Source organism: Pteropus medius, unplaced genomic scaffold (assembly GCF_902729225.1).
Source record: "Pteropus medius unplaced genomic scaffold, Ma_sr-lr_union100, whole genome shotgun sequence".
Lineage (NCBI taxonomy): Eukaryota > Metazoa > Chordata > Mammalia > Chiroptera > Pteropodidae > Pteropus > Pteropus medius.
This window is the reverse complement of record NW_024349801.1, coordinates 24,658,930-24,677,559: the sequence shown is the minus strand read 5'-3', so window position 1 is coordinate 24,677,559 and position 18,630 is coordinate 24,658,930. Positions and strand designations below refer to the sequence as shown.

Below are 18,630 nucleotides of genomic sequence, written 5' to 3'. Positions count from 1 at the left end.
GACCAAGATAATTTCCATAGAACAAAATGCTCAATCTTTTGACAACATGCCGTTTTTATTGGTATACTGTGAAGTATTTTGCAGTATAGTGTGTGCGTGAGAGAGCATGTGAATGTGTGTGATTCGTTGAGTCTGATGGGAATGAGTTGAAAAAAGATCCAAGAATTAAGATAACCTGAGACAAAAAGCAGCAAAATAAACCTTCAAAAAATATACTTAGAAAGTAAGAAGGAAAAGTGTGGTAGACATAGATTCGTGCCACCCTTTAGAGGAGGACATCTGCTCAACCATGGGGGTCTGGAGGGTGTGGTCAGCAAGATGGCATTTGGCTGTCAGTTGCTTTGGGATCTGCCTCAGCTACAGACGGCCACTCAGCCAGGTTGCTGCCCTTCCAGTGTTCAGTTATTTGGGCGAGGTGGAGGGACAAAGCTGGCCGTGTCAGTCCACCAGATAGCACAGATTGGCAAAACACGTCCCTGAAATTCCCACCAGCTTCTGGAAGGCTTTGTTGGGTCTGAATTTCAGGTCAATTACTTCCTGCTACTGTCAAGTAGGCTGAATTTATGTTTAGAGCACCTCCCATCACCCTATCTGCCCATGTCCCCACCTGACTTCTAATATTTCTTTTCCCAAACATAAAGTCTGCTAACTCATCTGGATGCCATACCATGGTTCTCTATGTACCAGCCTCTCTCGCTTTGGTCTCCCCTCATGTCAAAATTTATCTTTAATATATAATGCATGTAAGTAACAACTATGGACAATATCTTAATGTGTTTCTCCCATAAAATGTTTACGTTTTAATAGCTTTGGTTGATCATCATTCCTAAATACCTACTATGCTGTGAAGAATGCAGAAGGTTTGTTTGTTTCTTGCCCAACAGCTTCTCTGTTCATTTTACCTGCCTTTAGCCTTGTCTTTTGTAAATGTATTTGCCTTTCTAAAATGTAAATCAATGACATTGTTTGCCTTCTTGGAATGCCTCCATGACTCCTATGACCCTCATATTGAAGGAACACCAATGATAACATAGCTGTCTTTTACTAGGTACTGTATATGCCAGACACTGTACTTGGCATTCTCCATGGATCAGCTCAGTAGCTTCTCACCACACTCTTATGACACAGGTAAATTGTTTCCATGTTATAGCCCTGATTTAGATGCAATCCCAGGATCCAGATCCTGCCCTCCTAAACACTATACCACACTGCCCAAATCCTTTCTGTGACTCAGAGAGGCCTTGTCTAATGTGGCCCAAGCTCATCTCTCTAGCCTCACTCAGTCTCTCACCTCTCCCCAGCTTGAACTCACCGTGCTCTGCTACGCTTTCAGACCTTCATCCCTGCTGCTTCCTACAGTGCATATCATGTCTCTGCTGCTCTCTCTTCACTTAGCCTCTTCATCCTTCCAGGATCCATTTAGACATCACTTTCCCATGTAGCTCCCTTCACCATCCTCCAAACAAGTGGGGAAAGATGACCCTCTGTGTGTCTACCCTTATTGTGACACCCGTTTGCCTGTCATCCCCACTGGCCCTCAACTTCCGTGAGGGAGGGAATGTCTTGCTCATCACTGTACCTTCAGCATGTGTAGCACCTGCCACGGATTGAATTCTGAAAAACAATACGAGTATACAGGAATGAACGAACCCCGAGAGAATACATGAAATGGGAATTTGATGGTGGTGGTGGAAGTATGGAGGTATGTGATAGTTAATTTCATGTGTCAACTTGACCAGAACTAAAATGTGGAGGAAGGGTGAACTTGCTGTCTGCTCGAGTTGGGACATCCATCTTTTTCTGTCCTTGCACATCAGCCCTGCTGGTTCTCTAGCCTTCAGGCTGCAGATCATGGGACTTCTTGGCCTCCAAAATCATGTGAACCCATTTCTAGAATACACCTCTCTCCCTCCCTCCCTTTCTCTCTCCCTCTCACACTGTGTGTGTGTGTGTGTGTGTGTGTGTGTGTGTGTGTTTCAATGTGTATTGTCTAGGCATGCAGCAACGTCTTCCTCCTAGGGTAGCCTCGTGAGAAGGAAACCTACTAGTGAAAAAAGAAAAATGGGACACTGAGCCTCAGCCATCTTGCCCCACAAATTGGTCTATGGACTTTGGTGACTGGAGCTAAATTTTGGATCCAAATCAGGTACAGAGTCTGTTACACCATTTTGCGTCTGACCATGTGTGCCACCCAGGAGGATTTGGGCTGGCAATATTCCAAGACAAAAGAAGCCTGACAATTGCTTGTTGAAAGAAAATTGTTTCTAGCTCTCTAGATATTTACAGTCTGACAAATAAACTGTCTTCCTCAAAGAGTTTAGACACACATAGCTAAACACTGAATACCCCAATGGCCTATCACAAATGAAAAGGTGGTAAATAAGAAAAGCCCAGTCTGATCAATGTTGCTGTCTCTTAAACTACATAGAGAAGAATCCCAATCAATATTTAGGATAGTTCTTTCAAAATTAGGGAACGCTGAGAATGAAAGATTATTTCATATATAGAATTTATTCTAATTCAAAATGTTCACATTTTTGCAATTCATAAGATTTACTCTTTAGCAAAAGAGGAAGACCGTTGTGTATAAAATTTAGCAGCAGCTCTGGACAAAATTGAGTAAATATTAGAACGAATTTTCAGAGTTTTTTTGTTTTTTTTGTTTCTTTTTTGCTTACAAAACAATAAAGGAGTTTAATAGCCAAACAACAGTAAGAAATAAACAGGCCTCATTTGGAGGAATTATTTTTACAAATGAATTTTTTTAATTATAAAAAAATTGCCCCAATTAATTGTTTTTAGAAATAAGCCATAACAATAATCTAGGACAGAGCTTTCTGGAAAGTATAGATATTTATTTCAAACCAACTTAGTTAAAAAAAAAAAAAACCCTTTAATTTGCTATGCAGCTCGCTGACTAAATATTTACCACACTAAAAAATCAGAGGCTATTTTTTTTTTCCGCAATCTCTTATTTTTTTCTTTAGAAAGAAAGATTGTCTTTTTCCTTTCTGTGCATTAGTAAATCAGAATAATGGTCAAATATTTATTGAGTGCCTATGATTTGACCTACACTGGTTCACTGTTGAGACCTCAATTCTGACTATGGCTCTGCTGCTTTCTCAAGCGTAGAGAGTGGTTTTTGCTGGTTTCAAACGAGCTAAAAAGCACGCTTTCCCTGTGGATCTCAGGGCATTCTGGTTATCTCTCTTTTCTAGCTCTGACTTTCTCATGGTGCATGGAGTGCTCCACTCACTTAGGTCTCACAACCCGCCTGCCCACTCCCCAGTCTCACCCCTCCACTCCACACACTCACCTCTATACTCATCTGACCAGGGCTAATGGAAACTCCGGGCACAAGGCAGAGGAACCACCCACATTGTTCTGTTCTTCTTTCAAACATTTAAGCACTTACCCTGTGCAGGATGCTGTTTTAGGTGTTGGAGAGAGAGAGAGAGAGAGAGACAGAGAGAGAGAGAGACAGAGAGAGAGAGAGACAGAGATGTGTAAGCAAATAAATAACCAAGATGATTGCAGAGATGTTGAGTACTAGGAAGTGAGGGATGGATAGGCTTTCCTTTTGATGGGGAGGGTGGTTTGAATGTCAAGGAAGAAATCACTTTGCAAAGGTTTAGGAGCAAAGAACTTGAGGCACAGAGAGAAGTAACTGTAAAGGTAGTAAGTTAGAAACAAAAAGGCCAGTCTGATTGGATCACGGGGGGCAAGAGGGGCACCTCCTGGAGGGAATTGGAGATGAAGTTATAGAGGAAAACAAGAGGTAGACCATTTACCACTGTTTAGTGGAAAGCTCCCATTATTTGCCCTTCTAGGTCCATTCTTGACCTTGCTCTGCATTCTGGGGGTGGCTTTCCCTTACCCCCTGGCCCTCTGAAGGTCTTCTGTTTGGGTCCAGCCAATGAGGAGTCCCAGAAGATGGGAGAAGAAAGGGTCCTGGCTATTTAACTACAAGTCAGCTCCACACAGCCCTTCTGTCTGCAGGTAACAGGTAATGGTAGCCTCCCCATTATGCCCTGGGTGCTAACTGGGCCCTAACTGTTGCTAGCTCTGGGGACTCCACTGTAGTTGTAGCTTCATGACAGCCTGCTCACACTTTTGAGGAGCATTCAACAAAGTATTTGCAACTTTTTCCTAATTTGAATGTTATATGTTTTCTGTGGGATCCTGACTCATACAGTCATATCAGCTGTGGCAATGTGTATGGATTTTAAGTACAATGGGAAGCCACTGGAAATTTTAATTTTTTAAATTTTAAGTCAGGTTTATTGAGGTATGATTTCTATACAGTCAAATTCACCCTATTTAGGTTGCGAATTCATAAAATTTTATGAAGTTTATGATCCCTGTCAACTCAAGATGCAGACAGAACGGTTCCTAACCTTTTAAGGGTTTTAAATGGGGATTACATGACCTCCTCCATGCCCCATTTTTAAAACCTTACTCATACTTGAAGAAGGGTCACAGGAAGGCAAGAGTAGATGTAGAGAGGCTTCTTAGGAGGCTACTGTAGTGGTTTAGGCACCATGCTGGATAAGTAGGGTATAATAGTCAATGAACCTCTGCTTCTAAAAGGATTGTAGTCTAGCAGAAGAAATCAACAGGAAAATAGAACATTATAATTCAGCGTGATAGCTTATGCAATATGCTGAAGTGTAGGGTGCTATGGGAGTTCCTGGGAAGAGCACATAGGGGATTAATGTGCAAATTCTGCCTTTCCATAACCTCTCTGGTCTAACTAATCCCTTTGGCCTGGGCTGGGTATCTGATTCCATCAGCACCCATACTTGTGGGCAGAGGGGAGTAGAGTTTTTGAATTCTTTAAGCCCCAGTAGTTCAAGGTGTGAATGCCACTCTTTTGAAGTATAAAGCAGAAACATAAAAAGATTAATACATCAACACAAGATAATATGTAGCAGTGCTTCCTGACATTTCCATATCACAATCCACATAGCATGCTGAGATAAAAACAAAAGGTGACTCACCACTGAGAGTGGACCAACTAGGCCATCTTGACACACAGTTCCCACCCACCCACCTTCAGGGCTGAGGAGGGTCAAGTTTGGCTCACTTGTAAGCTATTGAGAAGCTCTAATACAGTTGTTTTCCTCCAACTGGAAAGGTGTCATAGGAAAGTGAAAAAGCCATGGAATCTGGTTTAAGTCACAACACTGTTTGCATCATCTCTGCCAGGGCACCACCACTCTGAGCCTGTTGTCTAACCTAGAAAAATGAGGACATCTCTTTATCTTTGAGGCTATTGAGCACATTCTCAAACATCAATTATTTCATTGTAAAAACTCCAGTGACAGATAGCATACAGAATCTTCAGGAATGATCACAATGCTCTGCTTGATGTGTGTTCCTGGGAGAATGCTAGTTGTTGACTTTGACCACCTGGAAGAACAGGTTAGGGGAGGGCAGTGGACAAGAGGGGAGACTTCAATGACTTCTTGTCATTAACCACCTGCATCACCTCCATTCGCCTCCATCAACACTACTAGCTCTAATCACCTTCTTCACCAAGCCCCTGGAGAGCAGAGACTAGAAAAAAAGTGAGGAAATGTGGCTAGAAATATTATCTGGGTTGATTTTGGGTAATTAAATAACAGATGAAGAGGATTGAATGGCATTCTTTTATTACCAATTCAATCCTTGGCTATATTTTCCTAAGTTTTAAAATCATTTCACCTCTGCATTTGTAGAATTATCTGAATTGGCTTGTTAAAAGTAAACAATGGCTATTAAAGGGTTCTGTTTTAATAGGGAAATAGATATCTATTTTTCTGGATACCCAAGGGAGGATTATTTTCAATCTCCCAAAATAATAAGTCAGTGGTAAAACCAGGCAGGAGGAAGAGGATGATTTATTGATATCAAAATTACTAAGATGATGGTAATGATAATAAGTACCATAGTACACATAATACATAATGATAATATTAAGAGAAGAAATTGATTGAGAACAACTATATTATATAGCTGGAGCCAAACAATTAAAAAGCACAAAATCCAGGGTCTCATTATTATAAAGTTAATAAGATAAGCAGAGTGAGCCTACTGTGGAGGTTGAGAACAAATTACTAGTTAAGGTTATCTAAATTTTCCAGGTTTCGTTATACATGCTATATGGGCATTGTATTAAATAGTGTATATGAATTATTTTGCTTGATTCTGACAAAGAACCCTATGACGTAGGTAGGTACTATTGATCTCATCAAACAACCAATGAGAAAACGAAGGCTCAAAGATTAGTATGCTTTTAACCAGGCTGAGGTCAGTGAAGGGGATCAATGGCATAAGAGAAGATTTGTACCTTTGGGAGGCAATTTTGCCAAGCCTTGAGCCTCCTTTTGGAGTGATAGACAATGCAATTGAATTTATTACTTCAAGGTCTTTTATGATGTTTCTGATATTATTCTCAGAAGTGGATCAGAAGATGACATCAATTAAGTTTACTCCAAGTTCACTCTATATACTAGGCTGATAGTTTTCAAATTTTGCCATGTATCATGATCACCTGGAGAGCTCATTAGACCACAGAGGTCTGCCTCCCATACCTGGCCTTAAATCAGAACTTCTGGGCATGGGGCCTGGACAGCTGCATTTGTACAACATCTCCAAGGAATTCTGATGCACATCTGTTTGGGAACTACTGCAGTAGGTCAAGAAATCATCTCTTAGTCTATATTTTTATCTCAAGTTATGCTCATATGTACTGTCAAAATTTTCTTAGAGTCAAGAATCTGGTGTGTACAGTGAAACAAATAGAATTGTGCCAACAATGTATAAATTGTTGCTGTCTTTATTTTAAAAAGTCAGCTTTACGAAAAATTCACCAATTACGGGATATAATTTGATGAGTTTTGGCAAAAGTATATAACCGTGCAACCAGTACCACAATAATGTTATTTTCATTATTCCTCAAAGTTATTTTGTGTCTCTTTGCAGTTAACCCCTTCCACGGCCCCTGGCAACCACTGATTTCTGTCTGTAGGCTTTCTGTAGAGTTTTGCCTTTTCTAAAAGTTTATATAAATAGATTATACTGTGTCACTGTGTCTAGTCTTTAAACTCTGGCTTCTATGATTTAGCATATTGCTTTTGAGATTTGTACAGGTCGTTCTATGTATCAGTAGTTCTTTTCTTTTTATTGCTGTATTACATCATATAGATATGCTACAATGTGTTTATCTGTTCACCTGTCAATGGACATTTAGGTTGTTTCCAGTTTTTCACTAGTATGAACATATTTGTGTGAACATATTCTTTATTTGTCTCATATAAGTATCTAAGAGTACGATTGTTGGGTGAAATGATATTTGTTTAACTTTATAAAAAACTGTCGAACTATTATCCAAAGTGGTTATAATATTTTGCACTCCCACTAGCAGAGAATGAGAGTTCCAGTTTCACCACATCCTCGCTAGCACTTAGAGTTGTCAGTCCTTTTAGTTTTAGCTATCCTGCTTGTGTGTAGTGGTATCTCATTATGATTGCAATTTGCATTTTCCTAATGACTAATGATATTTGCCATATTTTTATGTGCTCATTTGGCATTTTGGCAACTTTGTTGAAGTAGAATCGATATATAAAAACTGCACATATTTAATGTGTACAATTGATGAATTTGAATATATGCAAACACCTGTGAGAATATTACCCCAATAGATGTAATAATGATATCTAACACCTCTCAGAGTTTCCTGTGTTCCTTTATTTTTGTTTTTGTAATAAGAACACTTAACATGAGATCTACTCTCTTAAATTTTGCAGCGCACAATACCGTTTTATTAACTGTAGGTGCTGTGTTGCACAATAGGTCTCCATAATTTACTCATTTAGCATAACTGAAACTATTTGCAATTCATATATGTTCTTTGGTGGAGTGTCTATTCAAATATTTTACTGTTTAAAAATTGGATTATTTTTCTCCTTACTATTTTGTTTTAAGAATTCTTTAAATATTCTCTACCAGGTGTTGGCAAACTTTTTCTTAAAGGGCCAGATAGTAAATATTTTATGCTTGTGCGTCTATAAGGTCTGGATTGCAATTACTTCACTCGGATACTTTGCTTGAAAGAAGACACAGATAATAAAACTTGACTTATAAAAAGAGGTGGCTGTAATTTGCCAGCCTGTGTTCTAGATATAGTTCCTCTATTAGACACTTGGCAAATATTTTCTCCTAGTCTATAGCCTTCATTTTCATTTTGTTAACAGTTAAAGAATAAAAGTTTAAAATTTTATGAGGTCTAATTTATCAATGTTTTCTTTTATGGATTGTGTTTCCTGTGTCTTAGCTAAAAACATCTTTGCTAACCCTAAAGATTTAGTTTTGTCCTTTTCCTATGGTTACTTTCAGAAGTTTTATAATTTTAGGTTTATGACCTATTTAATCATATTAGGCCTATGATCCACAATATTTAATAGTTTTTGTTGTACAGGTTTAATGTCTTTTATCAAATTTATATTAATTTTTTATTTATTATGTTATAAGGTAATATTAATATAAGGTAATGTTATTTTAAGACAATATTAATTTTTTTGCGTTATACTATAACAGTCAAAGTTCTTTTTTTCTTTGCGTATGAATATCTAATTGTTTATCTTTTGTTGAAAAGACTGAAAATTCCACATTGAACTGCTTTGCACCTGTGTTACAAATCAATTAGCCAAATATGTGCGGCTCTGTTTCTCCACACAAATACTCCAATCTCTTGATTACTCTATCTAGCTTTATAACATTTTGAAATCAGGGGAATCCCAACTTCATTTTTTCTTTTTCAAAATTATTATACCTATTCTAGGTCCTTTGCATTTCTATATAAATTTTAGAAGCATAATTTTAGCAAATACAAAAACACCTGGGATTTTATTATGATTGTGTTGAATCTATAGATCAATTTGGGGGAGAATCAATGTTTTTGCTTGTTCTATTAATTACTGAGAAAGGAGTGCTGAAACAGCCAACTATAATTGTGGATTTGCCTATTTTCCTTTCAGTTCTATAAAAGTTTTTGCTTTATGTGTTTTGAAGCTCTATTATTGGATACATATACAGTTAGGATTGTTTATGTACTGCCGTGAACTAATTTGTGTCCCTCCAAAATTCATATGTTCAAGTCCTAACCTTCAGTACCTCAATGTGATTATATTTGGAGATAGGGTTTTTAAAAAGGTAAGTAAATGATTTTATTAGCATGGACCCTAATCTAATATGATTGGTGTCCTTATTAAAAGAAGATATTAGGACACAGACAGATTCAGGGGATAGACCAAGTGAGGACATGGGAAGATAGCCACCTACAAGCCAAGAGGAAAGGTCTCAGAAGAAACCAACTCTGCTGACACCTAGGTTTTAGACTTCTAGCTTCCAGAATCATGAGAAAATAAATTTCTGTTGCTTAAGCCACCCTGACTGTGGTACTTTATTATGGCAGCTCTAGCAAAGAAACAAAACAAAATATGCTTTTGATGAATCAACCCCTTTTCCATTATAATATGTCCTTTTTTACTTGTGGCAGTATTTTTCATTCTAAAATCTACTTTGCCTTACTATAGCTATTCCTTTATTCTTTTTATTGTACATATTTTATATTGCTATTTTTAACCTACTTGAATCTTTTAAAATTATCTTTCACATCTTCATAGTGCTCATGTTTTTCTCTTTCTTTTTGATTATATAGAGTATATTTATAATAGCCTTTTTTATACCCTGTGTGCTGGTTCCATTGTCTCAGTCATTTCTTGATCTATTTATTTTATTTGTCATTTTGGCTGGTAATGGGTCAAAATTTTTTGCTGCTTTTCATCCTTTATAATTTTTGGTTGCATGCCTGATATTGTGATTTTACATTGTTTATGTTGTTAACTGTTTGATTTTGTTTTTATTTAAATATAGTGATGAATTTTATTCTAATGTGCAGTTAAATTACTTGAAATCAGTTGAATGTTTCGAATTTTGCTTTCAAGCATTATTGGGGTGGATTCAGAGCATCCTTTAGTCTAGCGTCAGTTTGGCTTCACTGTGTTGGTGATACTCTTCTCCATGAGGTACCCGGTGTTATAATATTTTTATACCCTGGTTAGTAGGAACGTAAATTATTTCTATTCTGTGTAGGCTTCTGGAATTGTTCTTCCTACTCTTTTCTGTTGATTCTTTCCTTGTTACACATGCACTTTTGTACTTAGCCAGAGACTCTAGGGGTGCCCTTCGCAAAATATGGAGCACTCCTTCTTGCAAGGAGGAGTGCTGGGCTGTTTGGGTTCTCTTGGCCTGCACTGAGGCCTGAAGACTGCCTCTAAAAAGTAAACTGGTACAGTTGTAGGGCTCATCTTGTTTGTTTCCTTTCTCTGAGGGGTCTCCATACTGCAGCTTTGTCATTCAGTATCTGAAAATTGGTTTCATATATTTCATCCAGGTTTTCAATTGTTTAAGTTGAGGGATCCAGTTCCTCTACTTGACAGTGTTATTTGATTTAATTCTAAAATTATATTGTTTTTCAAAGTCAATCCCTTGTTCTTAGGGGGATTAAAAGTCTAACAAAATATGTACAAAGTACTTTTTTACTTCTTGTATGCTTGTCTGGCTTAGTCTGAGTTCCGTGAGATCTTTCTGGTGTTTGGTTAGTGCCTGGATCTCTTCTCCAGTGGCTGCAATCTGGAGTATTTCTCATGGGCAATGACACTGCTCTTTTGGTCCCTTCAGAAATTCTCATCTCCCATATTTCCAAAGTTCTAAGAAACCATCGGAACACAGATCTACTGAACTACATAGTTATAATCTGAATACAATTGCCTTACGCACATGTATTTCCCAAGCAACCAGGTGTTTCCAGTACCAAATACATACCCTAGAATCTACCCGCAATTTGCTGTTATGAGCTAGAGACTACCATGGAAATGCAGTATATTTGATGGATTTTATAAACAGAGTAAACAGATTAGGGAGGGAGGGAGAGAGAGGCTTTTAATTCTTTGTAGGGCAAGGCTAATTGATAACCACTGTCTGGTCTACTACCCTTGGATTTAAAAACTCAAATGTAATAGTTCTTCTGGCAGAGGACTCTTACATTGTTATTATCATGTTTGATGGGGAGAGGGAAGGGGAGAGGAAAATATGCACAACTGTGAAATCTACCATTCTTTTAATAAAATCTCTAAGTTTGAGATGGTAAGATCTCTTTCTCCAGGTTTTAGTAAGATGCTCGTCTTTCATTTAGTGTCCAGATCATATACTTTGAATTTCCAAAAAGGGACAACAGGATGTTTACTATCCCTTTAGGACCCTGCATTCTTGCTACTTCTCTCCAGGAGCCACACTCAAATGAGTTCAGGTTATGTATCTTATAAGGGATGCTGTTGGTACCCCAGCTATAAACCTTGGGCCTTATTTTTGTGATACATCCCCGTCTTCCAACTACCAGCATGTGCACCTCTTTGCTGGACAGTTTGCTAAGACAACCGAAACCTATTGCTTGTGCCCAAGTTAGGCTGGAAATACCTTAGAATTGATGCCCAATATTCAGCCCTTAATCAGTGACTTGAATGGGATATCTCTGAATTGCCTATTTTACATTGATTCCTGGAGTTTTCCAGCAGGATAAAGGTCTAGCTCCCCACAGTGGTAGCTGCCTTGACACCCTCCCTTTACTGTCTCATTTCCCACTTCCCTGCCACCGTTTCTTGGATCACCTCCCAAATAAACTACTCAATTCTTTATCTCAGAGTCTGCTTCTGGGAGAATCCAAATTAAGATACTCCTATTTTCTGGCAAGCAAGCAACTAACTTCCCACAGATAAAACTCTGGAAGTAAAATTCGTAGCTTTGCATTCCCAGCAATACTAGTTTCCAATCCTCACTGAATGTAGGAGAAAAAAGAAAAGCAAATATTGCATAGTGAGTTCCCTGCCTCCTACTATTTTTTCATACTATCAGGCCCAATGTGCACTTTCCTATCTGATCTGGGCCTGCTCCCAAATAAAATGAATTCCCATTTCTAACTAAGACTGGTTCCTACTGCTTCAAGTGGGATCAGATACATAATTGTTGTTATAATTTGTACTTGAGGAGTGAGCTTGCTTTAGCCTTTAAGATGAATTCTTATCCCCACTGAGATAATTATTAGAACCAGTGATGGAGAACATCTTTCAAAGCCAGAGATTTTTTCTCTCAGACTGGGGCTTTTCCCATGAGGAGTAAAGTTGCTTTTGCAATTCGATGTTTCTGAGCGAGTCTGTCTCCAATATCCTGTACTCTTCTGCATATACCCACCTTCATCAGGTGAGATTCTGGGAGAAGATTTACCCGGGATTCTGAATCCTTAAATCTTTGTTCAGCTGCCTACCATGACTGCTGCCACTTCAGTTAGCCCCAGGGATATGTGCCTTAGGTCCTTTTCAATGAAAACAACTACCTTATTGGTAGCCAGAGCTTTGGCTTACACCCTTAAGTAATACCGTACTTTGGTGAATTGGTTATAATTAAGAGCGAATTATGATGACTGTTAATTTAGAGGTTTCTGCTGTACCTCTGTGCCATCTCGCCTCTGAGATCCCACCCTAGGAGAATGCTTCCTGCTAAGTGGAAAGAGGTTTTAGACCATTGTTTTGAGAAAAAAACACATGAAGAAGTGGGTTCTAAGATAATGAAACAATCTTGAAAAGGGAAAATAAAAGAACCCTCTGCATGAAAATAAAGTTATCTCTACTCTATAGAAAACTCTACCTTCTATATCTGATTGCTTTTTTGCGTATTGATTATATAATGTCCTTAGATGCTCCTAGAGGAGGGTATGAGGTTAGACTGGGCTACCAGACTTGTTGAAAATCTATATTTTTTCTTGTTTCAAATACAACAGATAAAACTTGAACCAATATTCATAGTATCAAAGAAGCAAGATGAACAGAAACCCTGGATTCTTGTAGGCATCTGGAATAAGTACAGAATTTGTTACTGGTTGGTGGGTACAATGTTTTTGCTGTATTCTAGAAGACCAGCCTGAGATGACTGAATCTTAGGATATTTGGAGATTCTGATCAATCAGAAATAAATAAGGAACTAGAATAGAGATATGATGGTAAAACAAAGAAATCATTGAAAGAAAGAACAATGGGAATTTTATTAAGTCACTGTGTGAGGTATTTCAAATGATGCTGCATTTCAAAGGTCAAATAAGAATATAAGTAGAATAAAAGGTAAAGATGACTGGGAGGCATTTAAGAAGAGAGAGAGAGTAGGAAGGAGAGCAATGGAGAATTAATAGGTGCAATTACATGTAATTATATGTGAGATTATATGTGGGAGAGAGCAAAGATGAGTAGTCAAGGAAGTAAGTCAGGAAGTAGAGAGGAGAGAGCTTAGAGCAGGAGTCTGGCCTGCATTGTCACATTTGGCCTGCTGCGCATTTTTGTAAGTAAAGTTTTAATGGAGCACAGTCAGGCTCATTCATTTACATATTGTCTCTGGCTGCTTTCATGCTATAACAGAAAAGTTGGATAGTTGTGATGGAAATAGTATGTGGCCTGCAAAGCCTAACATTTATTTTTATGTAAAAGATTGCCTACCCCCTACTGGAGGGAAGGAGGGTGAAGTAGGAGAAATAAATTGGTCGGTGAAATAGAGGTCACCAATTGCTAATGAAAATGCCTTTAGCGGGTGTTATTCGTGCCCTGCCCAGATCCCGCAGCTACTGTGAGTGTTCATAACCATCACAGATGTTCCCTTCTGAGAAATGACCTTGACTAATGACTGCAGCAAGTGCTTACAAAGGCACTTTCCTCAAAGTGCCAGTAACTCTGTGGTGCAGTTCATACATCAGCGCTTCCCCAGGGATGTGACTGAAGTTGGTTTCCAGCTGAGAGCAGATCCTTGTTCCCTTTGCTCCTTGCCCTCGCCTGTTTCCCTCAATGCTGCTCCTGAAAGTGCTCCCCCAATAAATCACTTGAACAAGAGTTCTTCTCTCAGGTCCTGCTTCTATGGAACCTGACAGGACTCTTTAAGGCCAAAGTGTGTGCTTAGCCAAGTTTTTATTAGAAGTAAACACATGAATCCATTTGTGTTCTGACCCAACCCCCAAAATGCCTTGGGTTCTGAAGCAGCAAACAGATGTCTGTCCTTGTCATCAATCTATTGAATTTCTGCAATTCATTTTAGTCATCCTGAGAATACTGAGATATGTGATATAGTTTACATCCTGTTCTTGAATTCTGCTTGTGGATGTTGAGAAAAATGAGAAAGGGACTCATGGACCACAGCAGTGGTTTTCTTGCTCTGAAAAGTTTCTTTTTCTCTCACTAGTATGTCCTTCGATAACACCACTAATACACACAGCTAAGAGGCAGAAGAGTGGGCCGTTAATGTAAACTAAGCTTTTAATAGTATTGGTAAAGAAGCCATAGGATCTTTGTAGGAAGCAATAGGAACTAAAGTGAAAAACATTTTCCTCAGGGCTGCTCAGCCTGAAATGCTTTCTTTTTCACTACTAACCTGCTTTTAAAATTCTATTAATCCTTCAGGGCTCAGTTCTAAAGGGCTCTTTTTTTCACATTTGCAAAGTTAGCATTACTTCCAGGTGCATTCATCAATTATAACTACTCTCCCAGCTAAAACTGTCAACTCGTATCAAGGACTATTTCTAAGAGCAACAGTCTCATGCACAAACCAAGAAGCGAACCTCATTTACACAATTAACCACCATACTTTTAACTAATAGTGAGTAACCCTAAATACCCATGTAGTAATTTGAAAAATGCTGAGGCAAGAACTGAAATTGATCATACTGTGAGGCTAGCATGTAGCAGCTAGCCACTTAGTCAGCTGGTATACTTCATTGCATCCCAGTGGGATTTGGCTGTCCTCTATGCATTAGCCCTTAGGTAGAAGTTCTGCTAAAGTGAAACAAACAAACACTTTAGTTCTTTGTGAAAAATATCACTCCAATAAAGCCAACTGCTTGTGCTGGTAAAGACAAGGGGAAGTTAGAGGTAGCTCTAAAACTAGAGAGACCTTAGGCTAGGGTCAACAAACATGGAATTTGCAAGTTGATCATTCTTTCCTGCTAAGTTTAGCCCCTGCCTCACCATTCTTTTAAGCCTAACTCTCTAGGCAATCTCCACGGATTCGTCAGAGTAGGCACTTAAAATACTTGTTAACCATTTTTGCCTTAGTCCAAATTAATTTTTTAAAACAATTTTTCATCTTTTTTTGCATGACTCAATTCAGATTTTTCTTTGCCTTACATATTCTTTCCCTTATTGGTAGCTATACTTTGATAGCTCACAATTTTCAGTTGGTTTTTGTTGTTTATAAAATACTACAGCAATTATTACTATAGCTTAGTTACTAAATTCTGATAGTTGGCACATACAAAGTGATGCCAACTGACTAGGATGATTCAAAGTATATAAAATCAGCACCAATCTCTTTGAGTTAAGTAAAAATAAAGTCCCTGTAAAAATGTAATCTGGGAGGCAGATGGCCATTTAGCTCTCACCAGTACCATGCACAAAAAGGTTTGACAGATGAGTTCTGGTACAATGGGAGGCCCCAAAGAATGGGTCCTAGGTTAACAATAGAACTCAGAATACTTATTTGGAGGTGTGGTTTGGATAGGTGTGGTAGGAAACTTTGGCAGCTGGAAGTTAGCTGAGGATCCTCAGACCTCATACCTGGCAGTGTTAATTGGTTGCTAATTAGAACAAAAGAAAAGATAAAGAGAGGCCCAGAGAGCCAGCCCATCTCGTCTCTATGTTGCTCAGTACGTGCATCACCATGTGTCTTATGAATTCTTAGAGACACTTTTTAAAAGCTTAATGATAGAGCATAGAGCTGGAAGGGATGTGAGAGATCATCTAATGAAGTGGTTCTCAAAAAGTGGCCCAGAGACTTCTGTTTCTGGGGAGAGGGAGTAAATGCACTTATCCCATTTCCCCTATTTCTCCTCTAAGTACAACTAAACACCCTGGACTCTGAAGTATGGAAAAAAGCAGGCAGACTGGCTGGGGATCTCAGGACCCAAGGAAGGGCACAGTAAGGAATTCTCCGAGTTTTCTTTTAGCTTCATAAATAGACTTAAAAGTCAAGAGACTGTCAGCCCAGAAACACCAATGGCCACTGACCAAAAAAAAAAAGAGAAAGAAAATACTTCAGATAAAGCATGCTTTTGAACCTAGAAAGGGGCAACCTGGCAAGCCAGAAAATTTTTAGACACATTTTTAATATGTGTCTAAAACACATTTTTAATATGTGTCTATACAATATAAATAATCATTATATTGTAGTGAAAGTATGTTCCCTGGACCTGCAGCATCAACATCATCTGGGAATGTGTTAAAAATACAAATTCCTGAGCCTCATCCAAGACCAACTGAATTAGAACGTTGTGGGCGGAGCTCAGCAATTTGTGTTTTAACAAGTCCTCCAGGTGATTCTGATGGTAGCTTAAGTTTGAAAACCTCCAACATGGTACAGTTGGTTTTTCCTTAGATGAGGAAACTCAAGGCCAAAGGCGGTTGATTTGCCCCAGGTAACAGTTTGTACTGAATCTAGTGCTTGATCTAGATTTGCCCAGAACACCTCTTCTAGTGCTAAAATCTAAGAAGAATAGAAGAAATTTTAAATCCGAATTTGAATTATCATATATATTATTAAGTGCTTGGCACATGTAAGCGTAGGTAAATATTTGTTGAAGATTCAACTAATTGTTGCTCTTTGATTCTGCTACAGTTTTAGAGAGGATGCTGAAAGAAAAGGAATCTGTTGGAAAACCTCAAACTGGCATCTGCAAAAGCATCTACAACCTCTGTCAAATCTGCTCCTGTGCAGGTAAAGGGATTGCATGATGTTCTTTCATATTCCTGGCCTCTTTCCCCCCAAACCTACAAGATGCTTTATAAATACCAGACTTCATATCATGCCAGCATTTCTCAACTTTGTATTATTACCTTCTCCTGATAGGGGAGTGAAGAAAGTCTCGATTCCTATAGCTTGAGCACTAAGTCTGTACTTCAGGTTAGTTAGAACATGGGTTTTCAACAACAGAACAGTTTATAATTGTTCTTCCATTGTGCCTTAGCCCAACTTACTGAATGATTACATTTATATCACTAAAACTTTGGGTTAATGGGACTAGAGCAAAACATAAGTGTCTGCTGCTTGGAAAATGAACATTTTTGTATTTTCTTAATGTTTATTTCAACTGATACTTTAATTGCCTGGAGACTAACTGGGGTTTTAAAATTTATTTTAAAAGTTGTGGCTGCTAGGATAAGCTGATGGAGGCCAAGTGTGAATCCATAGTGTATTTTTACAAGCAGTCTTTTAATAACTCTCTCTGTGCAACCCCCTATGTGTGAGGAGAACTCAAGGCTGACTCTAATTATAATAATGCAATTAGGTATTATGACCTTGCAGATACACGAGGGACCTAAGGCTACTAGCCTGATTGCTCCCACAATCTCCCATTTTATATTTTGTAAAGCTAGTTGGAATTAGCACTAGAGCTTTGTTTTAAAAGTGTTTCAAGCCACTGGGTTGAACAGATGAAGAGGTATGATAACTGGGTATCTGAAAAATCTATAGAAATCGCCTATTCTAATTCTCATCACCAAAGCCAAGATATACAAAATCTGGCAGGAAATCTTGAAACAGTGTCGTAGGAGGTACAGGCTCAAGGCGAGACCCTTTCTGAGGGTCTCACCAGTGTTCACAGCTCTAGCATCTGCCCTATAGTGCCTCTGATGCCATTTGCAAACTAATTGTGACATTCCACTCAGCTCATAAATCTGAGGGAATAAGATGCTGGTTTAGAGCAGTGGTTCTCCAAGTGTGGCACCTGGACCACCAGCCACAGCATCACTTGGGAATGTGTTAGAAATGCAAATTCTTGGGCCCCATCCATTAGAAACTATAGGGACGGGACCCAGCAATGTGTATTTTTATAAGTCAAACAGGTGATTCTGTTGTACACTAGAGTTCGAGAAGTACTGGAGAGAGTGATTTAAAAGACATGTCTTTTTAAAGGGACACAACATCTCACTGCTGAAGTGAGAAGTAAGTACAAAAACTAATGATTAGGAAACCAGAGTAACTACATTGAAGGCAAGAAAGAAGTCTTTCAGGGAGAAAGACAAAGTGAATCGCTCTCCTACTGGATTTAAGAGGAGTGAGAAAATTCAAGAGAATCAAGGAGGCTATACATTTTCTTAACCAGAAAGCAAAGAGCCACCAGGCTCCTGTATACATATAAAATTAATTCATCTAGACACTCTTATATATTTTCTGCCTTCGACTTTCTCTAGATTACTTGCAGTTAGCAAATTTTGTATATATTGTTAGTGAACTTGACAGCAAAAATAAGTGATAGACACCTCCACTTCTTTAAACCTTTCTCTTTGTTGTGAGTGGGGGGTGGGAGGTACAGTTGGTACAGCTGGTACATATATTGTGTCTAGGCATCTCAGCATAGCAGGAAGCATGCCTACCCAAATTCATTACATAAGTGACTGGGAGCCTCTTGAAAAGGGCCTTCTTCTTAAAAGAAGAGAGAATTAGACAAGGTTGGTTGACCCAGTAACCAATATTGAGTCACTAATGGGATCCTCCTTGAAAGCA

At 38.5% G+C, this 18,630-nt stretch overlaps 1 long non-coding RNA gene across 1 annotated transcript in view; it reads left to right on the top strand.

Moving 5' to 3' along the window:
• Nucleotides 1-18,630, top strand: part of LOC120622686 (uncharacterized) — a 312,973-nt gene that overhangs the window by 165,320 nt on the left and 129,023 nt on the right. The window contains exons 3-4 of the long non-coding RNA XR_005658519.1: nucleotides 15,966-16,047; nucleotides 16,744-16,842. This is a non-coding gene — a long non-coding RNA (uncharacterized LOC120622686). The remainder of the gene's footprint in view (nucleotides 1-15,965; nucleotides 16,048-16,743; nucleotides 16,843-18,630) is intronic.